The sequence below is a fragment of the Natrix helvetica genome (assembly GCF_964273705.1).
Source record: "Natrix helvetica genome assembly, chromosome: 1".
NCBI lineage: Eukaryota > Metazoa > Chordata > Lepidosauria > Squamata > Natricidae > Natrix > Natrix helvetica.
Genome location: NC_138548.1, coordinates 249361939 through 249386637, shown reverse-complemented (window position 1 = coordinate 249386637; position 24699 = coordinate 249361939). Strand labels below are relative to the sequence as shown.

General features: G+C 42.1%; 1 long non-coding RNA gene across 1 annotated transcript in view; it reads right to left on the bottom strand.

Annotated features, from left to right (window-relative positions):
• Nucleotides 1–6639: 6639 nt before the first annotated feature.
• Nucleotides 6640–24699, bottom strand: part of LOC309384409 — a 61024-nt gene continuing 42964 nt past the window's right edge. Inside the window, exons 3-5 of the long non-coding RNA XR_014174051.1 lie at nucleotides 11183–11230; nucleotides 10706–10823; nucleotides 6640–6889 (exon numbers count right to left, since the gene is read on the bottom strand). This is a non-coding gene — a long non-coding RNA (uncharacterized lncRNA). The remainder of the gene's footprint in view (nucleotides 6890–10705; nucleotides 10824–11182; nucleotides 11231–24699) is intronic.

Here is a 24699-nt window from a genome sequence, read left to right as displayed (position 1 = left end):
AATCATCACAATTATGACAAATCACGGCGTGAACTATCTTGCTTTGCATGTAATGAGTCTTATCTCATATATTAGTTGCACCTTTTAAGTTGCATTACTGAAATAAATGAACTTTTGCACAATATTCTAATTTTTTGAGTTTCACCTGTATATGAAATTATTTTTTCCATCACCAGAAAGATTGTTTTTTCAATCACAGGAATGTGCTACAGCAGTTAGAAGGCAAAAGACTTCAGAGTGTAGCTAATTAAGATTGTGTCAATTTCAGACAGGGTACTAATCAAGGTCACCCAGTAGAGCTTGTTAATTTGCAGTTAGTCCTTATTAGGGAAGCCCTGAGCAGTAGAGCACAGCTGCTCAGGAAGAGGTTAGTTTGTAGATACGCAAAAAGCCAGGCAAGATTTGATGTTAAGACTATGCTTGCCAGATGGGAGGAAATGAGGACAGAAAGAAGAAGTCCTCTTTTTGCTGGTGGCCTGGAAATCTTGCTTGTTGAATGAAGAGAATTTCTGGGAAAACAGTCCACTACAATTTACCATTTTTTCTCACTGCACTGCTTTCTCTGTAGAAGTGTTATGCTCAGGTCCCTTCAGTCTGAAGAGTATGATATCTGTTATTTTCTTCGACCAAGTTACAGGGAGGAAAAAACAGAGAGAGATGTAGTTTGGGTATGGCTTGCAAATGGAATCAGCAATGATGTGGCAGAATTCAAAGATAAGAAAGGAACAACAAATCTTAGCACGTCCTATATGGAGACTTCCAAGATTTATTTCACATTGGATAACCATCATATCAATAAATCTGTCCAGCATAAAAAACAGATACAGAATATAAAGTATACAAAGAGACAGCTTCCAACCGACTGGGAGGCAAATTTTGAGTCAGTCATATTGCTAACACTGCTCTTCAGTCCAAAGAGCTCACAAATTCGGAATCAAGTCTCTTTTTTGTTCAAATAAAACCACAATCACACAAATGTTCAAGCAGATATACAACTATGAGTTGCCTCTTTTTTCCTAGAGATTCTCTGGGGATACAAAAATGCTGGGCATAAGTACAGATTTGCCTTGCAATTATGCACCCAAGCCTTTTAAAAAGTTAATGGAAAAAGAGAATGAAAACTCTGCTCTTGTTCATTCAGACATCCCATCCACATTATAATAAGAAGACCAGTGGTGGGAAGGGTGACAATGAGAAGAGGCAAAAAGGGGGAGTGGGCAGAAAAAGTGGGAAATAAAAGCACCTTATGACCCATCCCAAGGCCTCTTATCCTAGATCTCTTCAACTCTCGCTCTTACACCATTGCCTTGAAATGTCAGAGGATACAGAAATCTATGTCATGTTTGGCTCTGCAGTACAGATAAAGAGAAATATGGCCTAGAGTCAAGATCACCCTTATTTCCAGTGAAGGTTTTCCAGCTAAAGGTTCAACTATATAGAGTTGCTTGGTGATAGAGTCTCCCAAAACTCAAGCAGACCCAATGGTTGTCAAAACAAGAACTTGGAAAGAGGCCAGCCGTTCCTTCTCTGAGGCCTATTGGCCCAATATAATCAACATCAATGCTGTTTTGTTTCTTTCTCATAAAAACTAGCTGTGGTTTTTGGGTGATGGGAAAATAGCAGAATGGAGAGTTGCCCATTTCCACTCATCAGGAACCTTCTGGGACAAACACAAATCTAACTCCAGACAGTAAAGGCTTGGAGTGGGCCAGAAATCCTTGCTCAAAAAAAGCAAATCCACCCACTATTAGGTCAGCCAGGGCAGCTTTCCCAGCGGATCTTCTTCCATGGAATACTATGAGCAGAATGTTGTCTCTTTTCAAATAATGGGATGTTTCATGTCTAAAAATGGATTACTTGGTATAGCATTATTAATTCTTGGACAGAAAATATGATGGTACCTGGAGGTAGAATTGGACTGAAGATAAACTGGTAGAGCTTTATGTACTCTAATGTTTTAAGTAGAATAAACTAGTTTTGTCCATTTTTCAATATATGTATGAGCCCCCTGTTCCCAAATAATGCCATCTATGCTTGAAGTCAAGATCATCCAATTATATTCCATGCCCTAATTAGAAAGCTGTCATTGAGATGGCTCCATTGCAGTGATTTCCTTTCATCCTCAAAGTAGAAGGAAAAATGCCATTTTGACAAGTGTTTCCCCCCCCCCACACACACACACAGTTGTTCTATGCCTCAGAAACAAGACTCATAAAGTCGCTGCGCTTTCTTCCAGATGTCAGTGATGCTCTTGGGAAGCTGCCAGGATGGGACCAAGAGGAAAGATAACAGCAGCACTGCCATGAGGAGGAGAGAAAAGAATGCCACCTCTGCCCCTTTACTTTACCCCTCTGCTCACATATGTGGAACAGTTTTCCCGCTACTGCTTTTCATTTTCTATCCATTTCAAATTGAAAGAAAAGGAAATACCACTAGCTTCTCTGCACCCGCTTCTCAATTCCTTCCAGCTGATTCTGAGCAAAGTCTTGGTGTTGGCTCACTGGCTTACTATCAAGCTATTTGGAGAAATTGATTTGGGGTATTGACCCAATGTATATTCTGGAATTTTCTTGCAGCTGTGTCCTTATAACTTTTGTAATTAGTATCCACACATGAGAAAGAGAGAGACATGAGAAATAAAATCCTTAACATATTATGCTAGGATTTTGAGAAGACACAAGCACAACTGTAAGATAAGTAAAAGTTACTAATGAAGTCTTGCTGTCTCCTTACTGGTGGCAATAACAACTTCATGGAGGGACCAAATTTTGATTTTCCATATCCATGTGATATACCTCTGACTATACCACAAAAAAGAAATGAAGGAGACTGCCCTGGAGAACCACAATACAGTAGAAATGGCTATCGACAGAGACAAGGAGCTCAGTCACCAGATGGGAGAGAATGGCCCCCTCAACCGGCCATTGGAGCTCAGCAGTTCATTGACCTTAAGAAGACAATTCTGCCAAGTGACACAGAATGCCTACCTAGATTGTTTTATAAAATTCCATTTTCCTGCTAGGTCATCTTGAACTGCCTTCCATGTGCCTCAGCAGCATTTAGGCACCAGATATCGGCTCAAGAAATGACATGTAAACCATCTTGGAATTGGGATTAGAAGGCTTATAGTGACGGGCCCAGGGAACAATCTATGTTCAGAGGAAAAAAAAATATCCTGCAACACCCTGCTGGCCAAAAAGGGGGCGCGGGGGTGGTGGCACATGTGCCTTGTTTTCACCATCCAAGATCTCCTGCAGCACTTACCTGGCCATTTTTGGGCCCTTTTAGGGCTGTTTTGTACAGTTTTTCAGGCCATTTATGGGGAGATTTTCAGGCCATTTTCGGCCCAATTTTTGAGCCATTTTGGGGCTCTTTTTTCAGGCCATTTTCAGGGCCGTTTTCAGGCCAGTTTTTGGGCCGTTTTTCAGGCCGTTTTTAGCTGGCAGAGTGCTGCTGGAGGCCATGGAGAGTGAAAACGAGGCAGCCCCCTGCCCTCCCGCCATTTTAGTCGCCAGAGGCACCGCGGGCTGGTCCTTTCATATTTCCAGGCCAGCCCAGTGGGCCGGATTTAAACACCCCATGGGCCAGATCCCCTGGTATATACACACACAACATTTAAATTAACTAGCATGGAGTCATAAAAACATTTTTCTGATCATCAAATTTGTTCTAATATAATGGGATATGAGTGCTGTGTCTTAAAGTATAATAAAGCTGTAACGTACAGGAAAGTGGGAAATATGTTACAAAAGACGGTGCAAAATACTTCTCTTAGGCTTCACCAACCTTTTCCAAAGTCTGTTTATAAGCTTCTGGGGTCCAGAGATATTTCTACTTTATAGAATTTCTCTTCCTTCAGCCTTTTCAGCTCCTGTTCCCTATTCCCAGCCTCTCTTTAATTAGATGCTCCTTCTGTGTCCTCCCCTCTCTCTGTGTTTGCTAGTAATCAGCTACAAAAATGAAGAAGGCCCCAACAGAGTAGTGATTTTGATGACAGACATTATTTCCGGACCAAAAAACCTCATTAAGGATATGGAATGGGAGTTGTAAAGACTTAATGAAATGTTCCTAGAGGAGCAAGAAAATCTTATTACAAGAACTTGCTAGTCATTAAGTTTTTTTAAAAAAAAATCCTGAGTTAAAGGAAAAGTTAGGAAAATGTAAGAACTGAAATGTAAGCTTTTATTAACTACTTCTTGGAGTTTATATTATTTACTATGTATGATCTCTATTGCCTTACGATCAAACACTTCCTCCAACCTTTACAAACTACGGTATATATCAGGAAATGTTGTACCCGGAGTCATTTTCCTGCTAATGTTACTGCTCCCTTTGATCTTTAAAAAAATATTTTAATTCAAAATAAATAAGTTGGCTTGCTGAAAGCAAATGCAGTAGACTCTAGCATTACAGGAATGTGATTGTACAGAATGCAGTCTATACACATAGAGAAAACGCAGAAAGTATACAGGATTATCCCATACCATTAGTGTGGGCCCAGAAAAGATAATGGGGAACCTCATTTACCTGCTTTTTGGCTAATAGGTACTTTGCAGTTGGGCACTGTCACCATGGCAACCCTTTTAGGAAGAGATCACCCCTTTGCAGGGCCGGATTTTCCTATAGGCTAACTAGGCTTCAGCCTAGGGCCTCAAGATCAAGAGGGGCCTTTTATTTTTATTTATTATTGTGCCACATTTTTTATAAAGGTTAGTACCAATTACAACATGTTTCATTTAATATATTGATATATATCACAGTAATTATGTATTTTATTATCTCTCATGTAATTTACAAACTTAAAAATGGGAGGTGAAAGGGTCCCATAAGTGGAATAGCTTAGGGCCTCTTTTCATCTAAATCCGGCCCTGCCCCTTTGATACCATTTTGTTAAGGTAATCATGACATGCCCTCAACTGCATTCAGAATGTGCTTACTCCTTCCAAAAGTTAACCTGTCTTCTGTGAAACTTTAGCACCGCTGTATAAATCTTGAGTGGAAACAATTCAAGCCTTCCCTAAAGATACTTTAGTTCTTCCATTCTCTTAAGCAAATGGTGAACTAACAGGAATAGTACTCCCAATGCTGAGTAGTACTGCTCTTCTAGCTGCTGTTTAGATTTTACATTTCAGTGGCTGTGAGCAAAGTGAATTCAGGGCAAAATATGTGGGTTAAATGTTTCCTAGTTGAGGGTGGACATGTATTAGCTGAGTGATACCTAGTTATGCATCTCTATTTATTTAAATATTTAAATCCCCATTTTGGATGTCTTGGTAGTCTTTCTTCCCTTGTTTTCATTTTGGTAAGAAAATAGTCGTCCCATCATTCGAAACACCAGTTCTGGAAGGTGCCATATTGCTAATGGCTTTTCTTCCATGGGATAGTTCTAGTTATGTTGCAACTACAACTCCCAGTACTTCCAGTAGCATGACCCCATTGTCTTGGGATTTTAGGTACATCAGTTCTAGAATGCAGTAAGTTAGAGAAAGTGGAATTAACGTTTGGGATCTGATCAACTTGATGGTCTGTTCCAACCGTATGGAGGTGCTCTGGCCTAGGCTGGGGAAAGTTGGAGCAGTATTTATTATTTGTGGTGGAACCTCCAGTTAGAGTGGGAGGAAGTGTGAAGAGGGGACTAAGCTTAGAATTCTTGCACAGCAGGGAGTGGTGCAGAAGCCTTATCTGGCAGTTCTCAAGAAAATGCAGCCAGATTTCTGCAAATAGGCATGCAACAAATAAAGAACTAACTTTGATCAGCTCACGGTGTCATTCTGGTTCCTTGTGCCTGACATATTTCTTATATATAAGGAAACTGAGATTCAAAGCTAGCAAAGTAGATGTTTGCATGTAACATCCTGGTTGAATTTAGGCCTTAAGTACCTGAGCCTTTTGACTTCTTGCCTGCATTTTAATCACACTATTTTTCCCAGCAACCAGTCCATTTTTTCAAATATACTTTTTATTAAAAGTTTCAAGAATAGTAATTAGAAGAACTTATATACACTAGATAGAACAGAGGGGTTTTTAAAGAAAAATAACAGGAAAAAACCCTAAAAGTGCAATAATTGAAGAAAGTAGAAAAAAGAAAGGTATAAAGAAGTAGCTTCCCATATTCTTCACAGCTGTTATAAGTACAATTCTATTCTAACTCCTCTCTCTAAAATTATATCTCTTCTTCATATTATGACTTTCTTCTTTCTATAATCTATCCTGTCCAATCGTCAAAACCATAAACCTCAAGTTGATTTTTCCCCATTTCAAAAAGTCTGTAAGATGTATCCAGTCACCAATAAATGTACTTAGCCACCATTCCTATCTTTATGTAAAATATATTTTGCTGTTTCTGCCAAATCTGCAAGCTACGTATCTTTATACCGAGAAAGGAATGAAGAAACTGTCATGTGCAGGAAGAGGGCATGACAAAGGAATTGGGCCTGTTTCAAGTTCATATGTGAACTCTTCCAAATTCATATGTATAGTACCCAACATGCTTTCACATGATTGCTGAAACACCTCACAGTGCCCCAAACCAGCCATCAAATGGTTGAGTGACTGAAAACTCCAGTAAACCCTCATCTGGTAGCTTGTACTCCTTGTTGATCCAAGAATAATTCAAGTGTTTTGACTTTTGCTGGGCTCATGGGACTATTTATTTCTTTATTTCTTTAGGGATTTACATCTTGGGAAAAAATTAAAACCACAACACATATAATTTTCTCAATTTAGGCCATGGAAAATGTTTCCTCCAGGGTATCTCTTCCCATTACTTTGCAACAGCGTGTTTCTGCAGGAGATCTTAATGCTGCCTTTTCTTGCCACTTGTGGCTTCTTTCTTTCTGTCTTGCAATTTAAAGGCGCAGTGACTTCATTTCTTCTTCCCCGAACTCTACTGGAAAACAATGGCCATGGTTACAAATAGTTTTTAAAATACCTTCTTGAGATTTTTTCCCCCTGGTTAGAACCTCTGCCTGGTATAAAGCATAATGCTCATTGAGACAAGCTCAGGTTTTGCTACAGTAGGTATGACACTTCCTGCATGCCCCAGCATGAGCTTAATCCCCACCTGCTGTTTTTGGAGACCAGAATATATGCTGTAATTCAGTGGTGGGATTCAATTTTTTTTACTACTGGTTCCCACCACTGGTTGGTGGGCGTGGCATGGCTTGATGGGCGTGGCTTGGTGGGCGTGGCAGGGGAAGGATACTGTAAAATCCCCATTTCCTCCCGATCAGCTGGGACTCAGGAAGCAGAGAATAGATGGGGGCGGGGCCAGTCGGAGGTGGTATTTGCCGGTTCTCCGAAACTATTCAAAATTTCCACTACCGGTTCTCCAGAACTGGTCAGAACCTGCTGAATACCACCTCCGCTGTAGTTCTCAACCTCATCCCACCCCAGGCTGCAGCAAATGCAACCTCCATCCTGTTTTCCGGCACTGTCTCAAAACCAGGGTTTTCCACTTTCCAAAAAAGTTGAGATAACCAACTGGTTTGTCTAGTTGCGCCTCGTTGGATTGTCCGCAACTGTCTTGACTGTGATTGGCTACTGTGCAGTGCTGCAAAAATACAGCTTCCCCTCTGGGCCCCGCCTTATTTCTGCCATTTTTCTTGGGCTGCTGAATTCCATCCCATTCAGAGGCCACTTTCCAAGGGTGATAAGCTGAACCTAAGGAAGCAAGATCATAGAACCTACTCAGATTTTAATTGATCTGGTTATTTGTGCAACCAGCCTCCTATTGATGCTGGTACTTAAGCATTGTAAAAATAGTTATCTGCCTTGGTTTATCATAATATATCTGGAAATATTGCTATTTACAGAGTTGAAGTGTTCCAAAGGCACATCGATGAAAGCAGAGCAAACAGCTTTAAAATAAAAGTCCCTGCATTGCCTTTGGTCAAAAGTAGCTGCCTAATTTCTGATGAATCTGTTATAGTGGTGGGTTGCAGGCGGTACGCCCCAGTACGGCCGTCCCGGTGCCTGCCTGGAGCACCGGGTACCGTTCTGGTATGGTGCTCCCGAAGGCCTACTGGCCCGCCTGAGCTCTTTACCTGTATATGAGCTCTTTGGCGCTTCTGCGCACGTAGTGCACAGCACCTGCGCAACGCTCCGCCAAGCAGCTGGAGTGTTGCGGAGGCGCTGCAAGAGGTAAGGACGTATGCATGCTGGGATCCGGAACCCACCACTGATCTATTACTCCAATTGTGGTTCAAAAGTGTGGTGAGTACCACACTTGCCTCATACATAAACAGTTGCTAGTCTGCAACTGATCAAAACATTTTTTTAAAAAAAATAAACCTTCTTTCCTACTGGGCTTTTTTTTCTTTTGGAGCATGTTTTTCAATCTGCTGGTAAACTGTTGAAATGCTGGGCCTTTCTTTGCGTCCCCCCTCCCACACACACACACAATTGGACCCAGGTAAATGGAGTGGTAGTCCTTACTCATCTGAGCTATTTCAAAGCTGGAGTGAAACTATTCTACCTGAAGGGAATGAGGGAACCATCCACTGGTGAGCTGTTTGTTTGTTAAATGGATGGCTCAAAGAAAGAGAATTAGTACAGGTAGTCCTCAACTTACAACAGTTCGCTTAGTGACCATTTGAAATTAGAACAGCAGTGAAAAAAGTGACTTATGTCCTTTTTTCACACTTACAACCATTACAGCAGCCTCATAGCCACATGATCATATTTCGGATGCTTCGCAATTGGTTCATATTTATAACGGTTGCGGTGCCTTGGGCTCACATGATCCCCTTCTGACAAGCAAAGTCAATGGGGAGGCCAGATTCACTTAACAACCGGTTACTAACCGAACAACTGCAATGATTCACTTAACAACTGTGGCAAAAAAAGTTCATAAAATGGGGCAAAAATCATTTAACAAATGTTTCCCTTAACAACAGAAATGTTGGGCTCAACTGGGGCCACAAGTTTTTTTTTATAATTCTGTCTGTTTTCAAAGACAGAACCTTTTGTAGATGATACAACCTGGATCAACACAGATTATTGGAGCATCATCAAAGCTGTAGCAAGAGCAAATAACTGAAAATGAGAGCTGGAGAAATGCCAAAAATCACTTTATTTTAAAGCTGGCTCCTATCTCTGCATGTGTGTTTTTTAATGCTTTAACTCTGGAAACAGCATTAAGTTGTTCAGAATGTACATACTTATTTGTTAGAATCCCCATGCTTGTAAGCATATGTGCTGTTCTTGGTTTAAAAAAAAATATTCTACCAATGCAGACTTTGGGGTTCACGTTCCTCAGTAGTCCCATTTGGGTTATTGTCCTGCTGGCCTTCCCTACTTAATTTTGCCATTGGACTGTGATCTCTGCCTTTGAAAAACCGTGGAAAGAAAATTGTCCTTTCTCTTCCAAAGTTGGTTAAGAATTCGCTGTGTCTCATTGTGGAATTGTGATGCTTATTAATAAAATAGGGTATTGCTACTGATTTGTAATCAATACTTGTTTTGTGAGATGGGTGGCTACAATTTGGAAAATAAAGAAATAAGATTAGTGTACATTATTTAGCCTGATTTGGTGGGGAAATGTGGGTTAAAGAAAATCACTTTATCAGATGGGCAACATATAAATTTAACAAACAGGGAACCGAAAATGGTCTAGTTATCTGGATTCCTCTAGCTCTGATTCCATCTTGCACATCCTGGTAACATGATGTCACCATGCAAATATGTAATATAATTGTACATTGTGTCATTTGCATGTCCCATTACAGCATATCCTTCATGGATAAGGATGGAGGCTCTTGGACACTTTCATTGATTTATTGACATAATAAATTATTCACATAATTTTTCAGGAAGACCAAACAATATTATCTGCCTTTGGTAATTTTTATACATTTTCCTTTTATCTGCGCTGTGTGAGAAAAAATGCAATTACTACGCACTGAGTTCACACCTTACCCAAATTTCTTAATGATTGTTTATTGTTAAACCAGAGTTAGTTGGGTTCATACAACATGGCAAACCACAAACAAGCCCATATTTCAATAGTAGGATTCATTCAAAATCTTAATCCAAAGCCAAATAAGTCACATTATGACTTAGCACATATGTGAATGAGGTCATTGTCCTTCAGTGACGTGCGGTGAGGTTTATGGCTGGTGAGGCTGGTGATGTCATCAGGAAGGCGGGGAATGGGACATGTGCAGGAGGCTGAGGCAGCCTCAGCCTCCTACACACATGGTCCCATTCCCCACCTTCCTGAGTCAACATGAAGGGGACTGTGGAGCGTGAGCCGCGGTCCCCTTCATGTTGACTCTGGAAGGCGGGGAATGGGACCACGTGTGCAGGAGGCTGAGGCAGCCTCAACCTCCTGCACACGTGGTCCCATTCCCCGCCTTCCTGAGTGAACATGAAGGGGACCGCGGAGCGTGAGCCACGGGACCGCAGAGCACACTCCTCCTGCACACCTGGTCCCATTCCCCGCCTTCCTGAGTCAACATGAAGGGGACCGTGGAGCGCAGGCCGGCAGAGCGCGCTCCGCAGTCTCCTTCATGTTGACTCAGGAAGGCGGGGAATGGGACCACGTGTGCCTTTTCCCTTTTCCCTTTTTTTTCTTTTCATGATGAGAGCGGTGAGGCTCTGCCTCCCCTGCCTCCCCTGACCGCACATCCCTGTTGTCCTTTGAGTGATATGCCTAAAAACTATTATTCCAGAAGTGCCACCTATTCTCTGTCCATGAACTTACCATGATATAGTCAATAACAGGTTATGAATTTTCCACCAGGTGATACTATAATACAGGAAAGCATGTTTCTCTTCCATTTCTATACTTAGTGCAGGACCAGAGTCAATTTCCTGCTTCTCTGTAGAGAAATACAAAACACAATACAGGTTACTGTACATTCACTGCAACTAAATATTTAAGATGGGGCCTTTCTGTCTTTCAGGGTGTTTAAAACTAGACTACTGGCAGCTTAATGCTGGTAAATCATTCTAATTCTGTATAATTAACTGCTTAATTCTGTTAGAATCTTCTCAGAAATAGGTCCTATTAAACCAAACAGTACTTGCTTTGAGGATGGAAAATTGCAGCAAGTTTTGTGTTTAATTCTATTAATGGGTCTAAATCGGAATGGTCATAGTAATATATTTACTGGTCAGGAGTTTCTGCTATGAAAACTTTATCAAAATGAATGATATTTATATAAATGGACCATGTTACCTTTTAGAAGAATCTGGTTTAGTCTCCTTGGGTTCTTCGGTTGTTTCTCTGAAGTTTGGGGGGGAAAAGAGAGACTATTTATTTTGAGCAGCAATAAGAAACAGCCTTTCATTATGATGGTATTTATTTATTCATTTAAAACATTTGTATAGCTATCCATCTTTCAAACAACTCTGGGCAGCTTCCAATGGCATCAGATGCTACCATCACTCTACACTGCTGGCAATGCCTACAGTCCTATCTGCCATATCCTGTGCCAAAATATTTGTGTTTATCATCAGGATCCTAGCTCATTGACTGATACAATTTCTGTATATTATTGCACACAAGATGGGAGTGCAAAGCAGCTTTTGCCAGATAGGACTGAAAAATAAAGTTGAATTTGCAGTATACTTTGTGTCAGGTTTCTGAAAGATGCCCTAATTATAGATTATATAACTATATGTAATTTTATATATATATATATATATATATATATATATATATATATATATATATATATATATATATATATATATATATATATATATATATATATATATATATATATATATATATATATATATATATATATATATATATATATATATATATATATATATATATATATATATATATATATAATATAAAGATGCCCTCGATAACAGACATGGAAATGCTTTGCAAGTTGACACTTTGCATCTGAGAACTTTGGTTAATTTCAGATTTTTGTAGGTCAGGGAAAGATTTACTGCCTTCTAGATTTTGGGTCTAGCAGCTTTCACAATCCTTTACCAGTAATGAGGCTTATATAGAACTGATAGGAATTGAAAATCAAAATCTCTGGAAACCACATTTGCCTTCCTGTGTCAAAGGGGCCTCATTAGACTATCAATATATGAAGGAGAACACTCCTTGATTTCTTATTGGTACAGATTAAAGAGATGGCAAGCATCACCGTTTATTATTTCGGTTTATGTGCTCCATCCAGAAGGACTCTGAGCAGCTTACATTGCATTCTTTTGCTAAGAAGATTAAAAGAGGAAAACAATACAACAAAACAGCAAACTAACAATAGCTAATCTTGTTAAGTCCCACTAATATTGAGAACACTGATGGAAGGACTTACTTTCAGGGAGTCTGTGATGGCCCTAGGCTTCCAGTTTCAGCAGCAACACAGAAGGAGTCTTGATATCACCTTTAACTATACAGGTAGTCCTCAACTTACAACCACAGTTGCCTAAAATTACTGTTGCTAAGCGAGACAGTTGTTAAGTGAGTTTTGCCCCATTTTACAACCTTTCTTGCCACAGTTGTTACGTGAATTACTGCAGAGGTTAAATTAGTAATACGGTTAAGTGAATCTGGCTTCCCCATTGACTTTGCTTGTCAGAAGGTCACAAAAGGTGATCACATGACCCTGTGACATTGCAACCATCATAAATATGAGTCAGTTGTCAAGTTTCTGAATTTTGATCATGTGACCATGGAGATGCTACAATGGTTGTAAGTGTGAAAAACAGTCCTAAACCACTTTTTTTCAGTGCCATTGTAATCTCGAACAGTCACTAAATTTACTGGTTGTAAGTCAAGGACTACTTGTATTATTGTTCTCAAGAACGGCACTATGGAAAATGAATTTTCCTTATTGTTCACTGCAACTCAAAGGAAAAAGTGGGAATCCTGAATACATGGAACAAATGAAAATTGTTCTAGGGACTGAGTACAGAATATCATTTTATATGGATCAGTGCAAAATAATTAATGCCATTTCAAAACGAAGCCGATCTGATACCATGTAGAGATGAAACTTTACAGATTTCTCAGTGAATTCACGCTTTCAAAAATCAGTCTTCTTTTCAAAACAATCCAGATCACCTCGCCAGGAGGAAATCACCAGGAGGTTACACAAGTGCTTGCTAAAAAAAAAAAAAGTGGAGGAAGTGTGCCAGAAAACATCCATTTGTAAAGGGGAAACTCCTTTGTGCCCACACAATGGATTTGGAGCTCTAAAGACTGGCAAGAAATTCAGGGATGGCCATTCAGTCTGAATGCTGAAAAGCTTATATTTTTGTGTTCAGTTGCTGGTTGGCTTGGGCAGAGCAGTGCCCTCTGCAAGCTCAGGGGTCACGAGCACATGGGTAGCACCAGTGGTGGGATTCAAACAATTTAACAACCGGTTCTCTGCCCTAATGATTTCTTCCAATGAACAGTTCACCAAACTGCTCAGAAAGTTAACAACCGGTTCTCATGAAATGGTGCGAACTGGGTGAATCCCATCACTGGATAATACTTTGCAGTATGTCTTTTGGATTTGGAGAAGGTGGGAATAGGGGAATTGTGCATTGGGGTTGGTGTGCTGCCCGACTCACTGACACACACACATAACTGACACACACACACACATAAGCCATAACTGTGGCTTAGTGAGTTTATTCATATTTCCCAGCAATTTCCTCCACCCAAAAACCTAGAACTATCCCAATTAAATCCAGCCACAAGCAGACCAATGTTAGTCCACAAAGCACTTGGAAGTTTCTCAAACAAAATAAATCCACCAGGCAAACTTAAATCCACAACACAAGTCAAGAAAAGTCCAGACTTTCCAAGGCATGATTCAAGTCAAGGCATGGTGTCAATCCAAAGTGCGGCAAGAATCATCACATCCCAAAAACACACAGCTAGGAAACAAGCACATAGTTCCCAGCAACGCCACCCTCTGTCTGCTGTGCTAAGTAGCCAGCTTCCAGTGCAGCCCATCAAGAAGAGTGAGGCTTTCTCCTCTCGAGTAGTCTGCTTCTGCCTTTTCTCTGCCCTATGTGTTCTTGGATCAGGGGTAGAAGGCACTTCTTCCTCCTCCTCCTTACTGACCAGCTGCAAGTGCATGCTTTCCCCAGCTGTAGCCTCTGCCAAATCCCTTCCAGACAGCTGCTCGGAGCCATCAATTAGCTCCCTGACATGTCACGAACCGGTTCATCCTCCCCCGAGCGGACATCTAGTGAGGAATCATCCAAGAAAGTCATCACAGTTGGGCAGGCAGTCCTTGACTTACAACCACAATTGAGCCCCAAATTTCTGTTTCCAAGTGAGATGTTTGTTAAGTGAGTTTGGCCCCATTTTACAACCTTTCTTACCCACAGTTGTTAAGTGAATCGCTGGAGTTGTTAAGTTAGTGCCAAGGTTGTTAAGTGAATTTAGCTTCGCACTGACTTTGATTGTCAGAAGGTCGCAAGACATGATCACATAATCCCAGGACTCTGCAATCGTCATACTTATGTCAAGCATCTGAATTTTGATCATGTGACCATGGGGATGCTGCAATCATCATATAAAAAAGGATCGTAAGTCACTTATTTCACTGCCATTGTAACTTTGAATAGTCATTAAACAAACTGTTGTAACTTGAGGACTGCCTGTACTTTGCAATCTGAAGGGGTTGTGATAAGGCTCAAGGAGTGATCAAATAGTTTGGTGGGTAAGATTTTTTTTTTAGTTCTGACCAATTAGAATGGAATTACATAGGAATCAGGATCAGAGGCATGGGGAGGGTGGGGAGTGCTTAAAAAGTTGTACTGTGGCCCCAATCTATTTTCTCATGCTCAGGTTCTCATTTGGTTTGATAACATTGACTGAGTTATAAAAAGAGCTTTGAGCAAACTTTGAGAACTTTGACAGCCGATTGCAAACACCCATATTCCAAATAATTAATTGTCACTGGGAAACTTAATAGAGAATTTGCTGCGAGTCAAGTTCAACAGGCAGAGCAGGAACTAGCAGCAAGAGGCTATAAATGCAGCTATGGTTCGGAGAACTGGATGAAGTTGTGTTGGGGAAGTTCAGCAGTGGGATTCCAAATCTTTTCCTATTGGTTCTATGAGAGAGTGCTTTGCGCACACGCACCATACTCAAAAACCGCCCTTGGTGTCAGCGCTGGTGAGCTGAGCTGTTTAGCTCAGCTGAGACGCTGCTGCGCGAATCAGCTGAGCTAAAAACCAAGGGAATATAGAACAGGGAACGGCGGGAAGAAGAAGGGCAGAGGTGGTATTTGCCGGTTCTCCGAACTGCAGGGAAGAGATAGAGTGTGCTGAGAAGAAAATATGATATAAAAACTAATTGTACAAACTCTTACTAAATTCATTGGAATAAGACTTTCCTTCATGCAAATTTTTCTCATAACTTATTCTTTTCTCCAAATCAATTCAATTGCAATATACCAGTCCTAAAGAATCACTAATTACACACTCTGAGTCCATCACAAATGCATATTATGAAAATTGCTTAGCTCACTCCATAGCCATTGCAACTTTAGCAATTACCGTAATTCTTTAGGTCACACTTCATAAGGACAAATCTGACATTTGTTGAAAAGGTTATTTTGATGTCTAATTGTATTGTTCCCTAGAGAGCCAGTTTGGTGTAGCGGTTAAGGTATTATGGCTAAAAAGTGGGAGACCGTGAGTTCTAGTCCCACCCTAGGTACAAAGCCAGCTGGGTGATCTTGGGTCAGTCACTTTCTCTCAGTCCTAGGAAGCAGGCAATGGCAAACCATTTCTGAAAAACCTTGCCAAGAAAACTGCAGAGATGAGTCCAGGCAGTCTTTGAGAACTGGACACAACTGAATGGAATATATTTTTTTTACTTCTCTAACCAAAATAAATTCCTGCTGATATTTTGGTTGGCATTGCTTTGTCCTTTGTGAGTAAAAATGTTCTCTTGCCTTTTAGCCTCTCCAATCTGGATGTTATCTCAATCCAAAATATCATCCTACTTACATAAAAAATATCGATTTCCTAAAATCCATGGGGAATATTTAAGATAAGCTACAACTCACATCTGTTAACCTGCTTTTTCTCCCCCAGGTTTGAATAATTTAAGGTAGGAATTATAATGTAACATGTGATGTAACAACAGGGGTGGGTTCCTGCCAGTTCTAGCCTCTTCTATAGAAGAGGTTCCACAAATCTACAGTGCCGTTTTAAACTGGTTCCAGCTCCCTCCCCCGTCCGTCCTCACATCATCAAGATGAAGATGAGAGGAGGAATTCTGGGAGTTAAAGTCCACAAGTCTTAAAGCTGTCAAGCTTGAACATCCCTGGGTTTTTTTTTCCTAAAGGGTTAGGGGTGCAAGGGCCTTGCAACGACAGCTTTAAGACTTGCGTGCTTCAAATGCCAGAGTTCCTGAGCCAACATGACTGGAGGAGGAATTCTGGGAGTTGAAGTCCACAAGTCTTAAAGCTGTCAAGTTTGAACACCCCTGGGTTTTTTTTTTCTAAAGGGTTAGGGGTGCAAGGGTCTTGTAAATTGACCACTTTAAGACTTGCGTTCATCAAATGCCAGAGTTTCTCAGTCAACATTTTGATTGCTAAGCAAGAGCATCGTTAAGTGAGTTTCACCACATTTTACAAATTGGCCACGCCCACCCAGTCACATGGCTGGCAAGCCACTCCTACCCCCAGTCACATGGCCAGCAAGCCACTCCTACTCAGTCACATGGCTGGCAAGCCACTCCCACAAAGCAGGCCACACCTGCAGAAGAGGTTCTAAAAATTTTTGAAACCCACCACTGTGTAACAAGTAAAAGACAGGAAGTAAGTCTGTTTTTCTTTGACAAACTTGTAAAATAGTAATTGCATTTTGAAAAAGTAATTCTGGCCAAATCTGTTAGGTTCTGCTTTTCTCTTCTTTATCTGTTTACATTCTTGTGATATTTGATGAAGTATCTGCTTCATGAAATGCCTTAATATTTGCTGTCTCTATAATATATACAGTTCTGCTTGATCTTCAGTCTTTTATTGCTTTATATAAAATATTTTTTCTGCCATTTAATTCATTTAATACTTTGTCTTCAATTCTTGGTAAAATATTCGTTTTTACCATTGTAGATCTTCCTACAAATAACTATATTGGATTTCTCCATCTTAAAATAACCACCATCATGCTTTTCCAAGTGTGTGAATAATTATTCTGAAAAAAGTAATTATTGTTTTGGTAAAGCAAATATTTGTTTGTTTGTTTTATTAGTTCACACTTCAGGACTGCACCCTCCCTCAAATTTCCCTGTACTTGTCTTTTTAGCAATGATATTAAAATCTGTGATTTGCTGAAGATATTGCATTTTTTTCTTCAAATAAATTCTATATGATTTGAATCTTATTAATCTAATATCCTAACATTGAATTGTACTCTTATATATGTTCCATCATTAATTCTAGGCAATTATTTGGATGAGTAACTAAGTGCAATATTATTTGTGTGTGCTTTTAGTTTGTGTTCTTCATTTGCAAATTTAATTTTTTTTTCTTGGTATCCCTTCCTTTTGAAATGGTTCCAATACCAGTAGAAATAAAGAAGAGGGGCAGATATGTTCTTCTCTCTTTGCTATACTATATTTTTCTGACAAGACTCCATTTTCCTGGATCTTGGTTTCTTATTCTTTATGCTTTATATTCAAACCACAGTTCATCTTCCCTGGAATCACTGAAAGGCCATTCTAAATTATCAACTGATTTCTCTGTATTAAGAAACATCATAGCTACCTTCTTCCTTTTTTATTATTAAAAATATTTTTTATTTAAAGTTTTATTATCAATGTATATTATCAATTTACTTATGTTATCAATATATTCAAAATTTAGCTTATCCAACAGGAGTCTCTTCGAAACAAATCCAGTTTGATCTAATGAATGAATTCAGTTAAAAGACCTTTTAAGTATTTTTCAATGAGGGTTGCTTGCTGCAGCATTATCAATCACAATATCCCAAATACATATTCCAAAGAGATTTTTCTAATAAACTGAAACATTGCCAATGGAATTTCTTCACATCATTATGGTTTTATAACTCTACCTCTTTTGTCTGAGTAATTTATCTGTTTAAGGTACATTTTGATAAGACCCTGGAAAAGAGTTTTAGTAACTTTGGGATATGAAGTATTTCTGTAACTGAAGTTAGAGAATTCCTCTCCACCAAATGGTGGAGAGGAAATCTACTATTCAGGTCTTGTCTCCTCCTTGTCAGTCTTTATGAGGGATTCTTTCTCATATGAATTAAACGTCCCCTGAGGGAATATTATTAGACATAGCAAGATGGAGTGAACATGATTTAAAGAATCCCCAACACTCTGCCATGCCTCAAAATACTTGAAACGTTTTTAGGCCAATCCTAAATCTAGAGTTAGAGAGCAGTTAATATTCTTTCTCCCTGCACTTCTGTCCTGTTAGTTGATAACCAAAAAGTTTTGGGACTTGGTATAATATGCCACCAGAATAGTAAGAGAGTTCTGTTTGTTTGTTTGTTAAATTTATTTGCCACCCATTTTGTATCCAATGACTCTGGGTGGCTTACAAAATGAAAACACTGGAAAACATTAAAATCTTCCATTGTAACAGCAGATAAAAACAATTAACAGATAAAATGTTGCTTATTACATTTATTCTGTAATATCCAGAGATGGTCTAATGTAACATTGTGCTTGATTAAGAGACCGACAGGACTTAAAAACATGCTTAGAATATTGGCGGAGCTGAAGAAAGGTATTACCTGACCAAAGATGTCAAGATCTTTCTTAGAATTAGCACTGTTTACGTTATTCTGTGTTGAATAAAAATGTTTCAAATGTTATTTGGAACCACCACCATCCCCCCCCAAAAAAGAAAAGATAGTACAGACAGTACAGAATTGTTTGCACAGACTGCACCTTAGACAAATGTAAGAGGTTCTTGACAGGCATTTTATCCCAACACCATGATATTAATCTCACCCTCGATTCTTACACCATGCTGTCTTGTCTGTTTTCTAAAACTGTTTTCCCTCAGTATATTCTCCCCCCCCCCCCACACCTGCTTATGGCATTTAATTTCCCCATAGGCTATCACATAAAAGAAACAAAGTCTTTGGCTGGGACTGCATCTGGCAAAGCAGCACCTCTTTTAAGAGCCTCAAAGATGGCTGGTATTGAGACAGAAGAAATGGATGGTTATGGCAAGAAGAAGGTGAATTTCTTAGTTCTCCCGGAGAAGTTTTAAGATTGGGCAGAAAATGCTTGAATTCATTTATTAAAACTTTATTTTCACTAAAGGAAAGTAAGTTTGCATATGCCCAAGCATGACACTTAAAAAAAAAAGTAGTATGCTGTGGCTTAGTCATACAGAGAAAATGAATGATGATTTTGATTTAAAGGGCAAAGATAGTGTATAAAGCATGTGTGGATTTATGGAAGCAAAGTTATAAATTATGGAGAGATAGAGTGAGTGGGGTTGGTGTAAATGAATTGCATCTATTTATTTTCCTTATCTTACAACTTCAATTCATTTGGGTGTCTCTTATTCCTTTTCTGTGCTTTGATAATGTTCCTTATCCTCAACAGGAATGGTGTGATATGTGTATATATGGGCATATGTTTATTAAATTATTGTAATGAGACTCTTCTATTTATTAACTTTCTACCCTCCATTCCACCGAGACTCTATTAATTACTAACTTTGCATCATCTGCACCCCTACCCTACTGGGACTATCACAACGTTTTAATTTATTCGAGGTCTGATCTGCTCCGCCTGCGGGAGGCCCCTCTTTCGCAGGTATGGCCCTTGGCTCTCTCAGGGGCCAGCCTTGATGACGGGTTTGTGAACCCCGAGAGGTGGAAGAAGAGGAAGCTGAGGGGCTTTTTAGCTAAATGTTTTATATTGTTTTTAGGGGGTTCTGGGAAGGGAGGGGGGGATAACCAGGCCAGGAGGGAAGCCAGTGCCAGACGAACAGGTGAGTCCAGGAGGGAAGTGAGCGGAGTGGGGGGGGGAGAGGGAACAAGTTATTCCAATAGAGGGTTGTTTGATTACAACGGTCGCGGGGAGGGGGGGATGCGAGGACAAAAGAAGATCACAAGGTCGGTTGGGAGACCGTGGCTGTTGGCTACGCCCGGTCGTTTGTACCAACCCCCGCAACCTAGGTGGCCAGGAACTACAGAGCCCGGGCCTACGGCTGATGCTTTGCAATGCAAGGTCCGTAACCAACAAGGCCCCCCTCATTAATGAGCTGATCTCTGAGGGGGAGCTGGACCTTGCAGGGATAACGGAGACCTGGTTGGGCCACGAGGGTGGTTTACCCCTCGTGGAAATGTGCCCACCAGGTTTCCGCGCATTCCATCAGCCTCGGGCCCTGGGTAAGGGTGGTGGGGTGGCGGTAGTTATACGGGAAGGTCTAGAGCCGAGGGAGTTCACTGTTCCTCAGATATCCGGGTGTGAGTCCCTTGGTGTGAAATGGGGCCCAGGGAGGCAGTTGGGTTTGCTGATTGTATACTTGGCTCCTCACTATACATCAGCGGCCCTGCCCGAGCTCCTCGAGCTGATCTCGGAGACGGCGGTTGAGATCCCCAGGCTTGTGGTTATGGGGGATTTCAACCTGCCGTCGACGGGAGCAGCGTCTGAGGTGGCTCGGGAGTTCATGGCTTCCATGACAGCCATGGGCCTGACCCAGTTAATTCAGGGCCCCACACACGAAGGTGGCCACACATTGGACCTTGTTTTTGTATCTGAGCAGTGGACGAGTGATCTGGGTATAGGGGACTTTGTTGTTACACCCCTGTCATGGTCGGATCACTCATGTCTCCGGCTGGACTTCCCTGGCGCTACCCCCCACCGCGAGGAGGCGGGACCAGATGGTCCAAGCTGGTACCGCCCCAAGCGCCTGATGGAGCCGGATAGGTTCCAGATGGAGCTTGGGCCATTACCTGTAGCCCTGACCCGCGCTCGGTCGGAGGACCTAGCGGCTGCCTGGAATAGGGCGGCGGCTGGGGCCTTGGACCGGGTTGCGCCTTTGCGATCTCTCCTGCGGCAGCGACCCACCCGGGCTCCTTGGTATACCGAGGAGCTGGGGGTGATGAAGCGCCATAGGAGACGTCTAGAGAGCAGGTGGAGGTCCTCACGCTCCGAATCTGATCGAACACAGGTAAGAGCCTATTTACGGACCTACCTTGTGGCATTAAGGGCGGCCAAACGTAGATATTGCGCTGCTCTTATTGCGTCCGCAGATAACCGCCCTGCCGCCCTGTTTAGGGTGACCCGCTCCCTCTTGTCACAGAGGACGCAAGGGGCACCCTTGCAGGGCAGAGCAGAGGAGTTTGGGGAATATCTGCAGGATAAAGTCGCTCAGATCCGGAGCGGATGGGCCCCCCTCAGTGGACCGGACGGGCCGCCAACAGCGAGTCTTGTGAGACCATCCTGGGAGGAGTTTGATTCTGTTGCCCCCGAGGATTTGGATAGGTTGCGTGGACGGCTGCGACCCACCACATGTTTAATGGACCCGTGTCCCTCCTGGTTGGTACTGGCATCTTGGGAGGTGACCCGAGGCTGGCTTCTGGGCCTGGTGAATGCCTCATTGGGTGAGGGATCCTTACCAGCCGCCTTGAAGGAGGCGGTGGTGAGACCCTTACTTAAGAGGCCTGCACTCGACCCAATGGAGCTAGCTAACTATCGTCCAGTCTCCAACCTTCCGTTTTTAGCGAAGGTTGTCGAGAATGTGGTGGCGCAGCAGTTTCCACAACACCTTGACGAATCCGAGTATCTAGACTCACGCCAGTCCTGCTTCCGACCCGGGCACAGCACAGAGACAGCCTTGGTCGCGTTGGTCGATGATCTCTGGAGGGCCAGAGATAGAGGTTGTTCCTCTATCCTGGTCCTATTAGACCTCTCGGCGGCTTTTGATACCATCGACCATGGTATCCTATTGCGCCGGTTGGAGGGGATAGGAGTCGGAGGTACCGTTTTGCGGTGGTTCGGCTCCTACCTCTCCGACCGGAGGCAATGTGTGTTGACAGGGGGACAGAGGTCGACCCCGAGGCCACTCACTTGTGGAGTGCCACAGGGGTCGGTCCTCTCGCCTCTCCTGTTCAACACATATGTGAAGCCGCTGGGTGAGATCATCCGTGGTTTTGGGGTTGAGTATCACCTCTACGCTGATGATACTCAGCTGTATATTTCAACCCCAAACCACCCCAACGAGGCTGTTGAAGTGATGTCCCGGTGCTTGGAAGCCGTCGGGGTCTGGATGGGGGACAACAGACTTAAACTCAACCCCTCCAAGACCGAGTGGCTGTGGCTACCGGCACCTCGGTTCAGCCAGCTGATTCCATCGCTGGCCATAGGGGGCGAACAATTGCCCCCTGTGGAACGGGCGCGCAATTTGGGCGTCCTCCTTGATGCCCGGCTGTCAATGGATGACCATGTGGCAGCCGTGGCGAGGGGGGCGTTCCACCAGGTTCGCCTGGTGCGCCAATTGCGCCCCCTACTGGACCGGGATGCCCTACGCACGGTCACTCATGCGCTGGTGACGTCCCGCCTGGATTACTGCAACGCTCTCTACATGGGGCTGCCCTTGGGACGCGCCCGGAGACTGCAGTTGGTTCAGAACGCAGCCGCGCGGGCTGTGATGGGGAGTACGAGGTACTCCCACGTAACACCTCTCCTGCGCGAGCTGCACTGGCTACCTGTGGTTTTTCAAGGTGCTGATTACCATCTTTAAAGCGCTCCATGGCACGGGACCTAGTTACTTGCGGGATCGCATCCTCCCACATACATCCCTGCGGCCAATTCGCTCACACAGGGAGGGACTTCTCCTGGTGCCGTCCACTAGGCAATGCCAACGGGCGACACCAAGGAGTAGGGCCTTCTCTGTGATGGGCCCAACCCTCTGGAATGACCTCCCCCCCGACATTAGAACCACTTCTGACCTCCGCTCCTTCCGGCAAAAATTGAAGACTCACCTGTTCCGATTAGCAGGCCTGGCATAATTACAACTGTCCCTCCTGGCAAATGTATTATTATCTGGTTATTTTAGGGTTTTTTAATCTGTTGTGTCTGTTTTAGGGATTTAAAAAATATATATATTTATTTAGCTTTGTACAGTTCTTTTAATTGCATTTTAACCTCCTCCAAACTGTACATATTTAATATTTAATATTTAATTTTTTATTGTATTTTTGTGATATTCTCTATGGACTGTACACCGCCCCGAGTCCCTTCTGGGAGAGGGGGCGGTCTAGAAGCACAAATAAATTGAAATTGAAATAGTAATAAGTTGTTTTGAAATAATTGTATTCTTTTAAAATGTTTCTTTGCTAATTCAACTTTAGTTACTTGTTTGATAGAATTGGAAAATTTGCTCCAATCAATCAAGGCTCTGAGCAATTTATTATCCCTACATACAATAATTAAAATGATATAAATACCAAAAAATCTAAAATATTAAACTACCCCTGATCAATAACTGGCATCATACTCTTCACAATTCCTTTCCATCCCCAAATCCTACGGAAGAGCCAGGTCAACTGAAATCTTCAGAAATGTAAGGAGGCACTACTCTTATCTTAGGGGAATATTATTCTATAGGAAAGTGGGAGGGGAACAAGAAGCCTTATTTTGAGATCCTTGATGACAACATTTCTCCAGAGATAGGATCTGAAAGATGCTTTCCCTCATAGATCTCACAGGAGGGGTAGTTTTCACCTAGAGCAGGTGGTCTTAGAGCTACCCAGGACCAAAATAGTAGAGACCTTTAATGGTAATAACCAGGATCTTGAATTTTTATCAGCCAATACAGCACCTGGATAAGTTGAATCAAGCTGGTATCTATCTGGGCTGCTGAATTTAGAACCAACTGTAAGGATAGCTCCATACTAAGTGAACTGCAACAGCTCAGTGCAGTTTGGAAGTGATAAGGGTATGACCCACCATCAGCAAAGCTCCCATTCCAGGAATGGCTGAAAGTGGCACTAGACAGATGAACTAGTGCGAAGACTCTCCTGGCCATGACCTCCTACATCTCTTCCAGCAGATGTTGCTGAGTCTAAGGGCAGCCCTTGTTTCTTAACTTGCTTCACCAGATGGGCTTCCTTTGGAGTAATCACCTTCCCTATCCCCTACCATTGCCTTGCTGGGATTAAATATCAATCTGTTTCTCCACATCCAGACCTTAACAGTTTCTAGACATCAGAACAGAATAGTAACTGCAACCAATGGTAACACCTGTATAATTGAATATCAGCCATATATTAATACATATCTTTTGACCACCTGTCTCAGTGACTATCCAGTCATCTACATTAAACAACAAGGGAGAAAGAGTCGAACTTGCTGGTATCCCAAATCAGAATGGAAGACAGCTCAACTGTTCCCTTTTCCCCAGTGGTGAAATTCGTTTTTTTTACTACCGGTTATGTGGGTGTGCTTGTTGGATGTGACAGGGGAAGGATACTGCAAAATCCCCATTCCCACCCACTCTAGGGGAAGGATACTGCAAAGTCTTCATTCCCACCCCACTCTGGGGCCAGCCAGAGGTGGTATTTGCCGATTCTCTGAACTACTCAAAATTTCACTACCAGTTCTCCAGAACCTGCTAAATTTCACCCCTGCTTTTCCTACCGACTAAAACTGCCCATTTAGGAAGGAGACGAACCAATTCAGTATGTCCTTCATTCCCATCTCCATAGCCAGTTGAACAAGGATGAATTTTCAAACCATTCTAACATGGGCTTGACTGTTTTCCCATA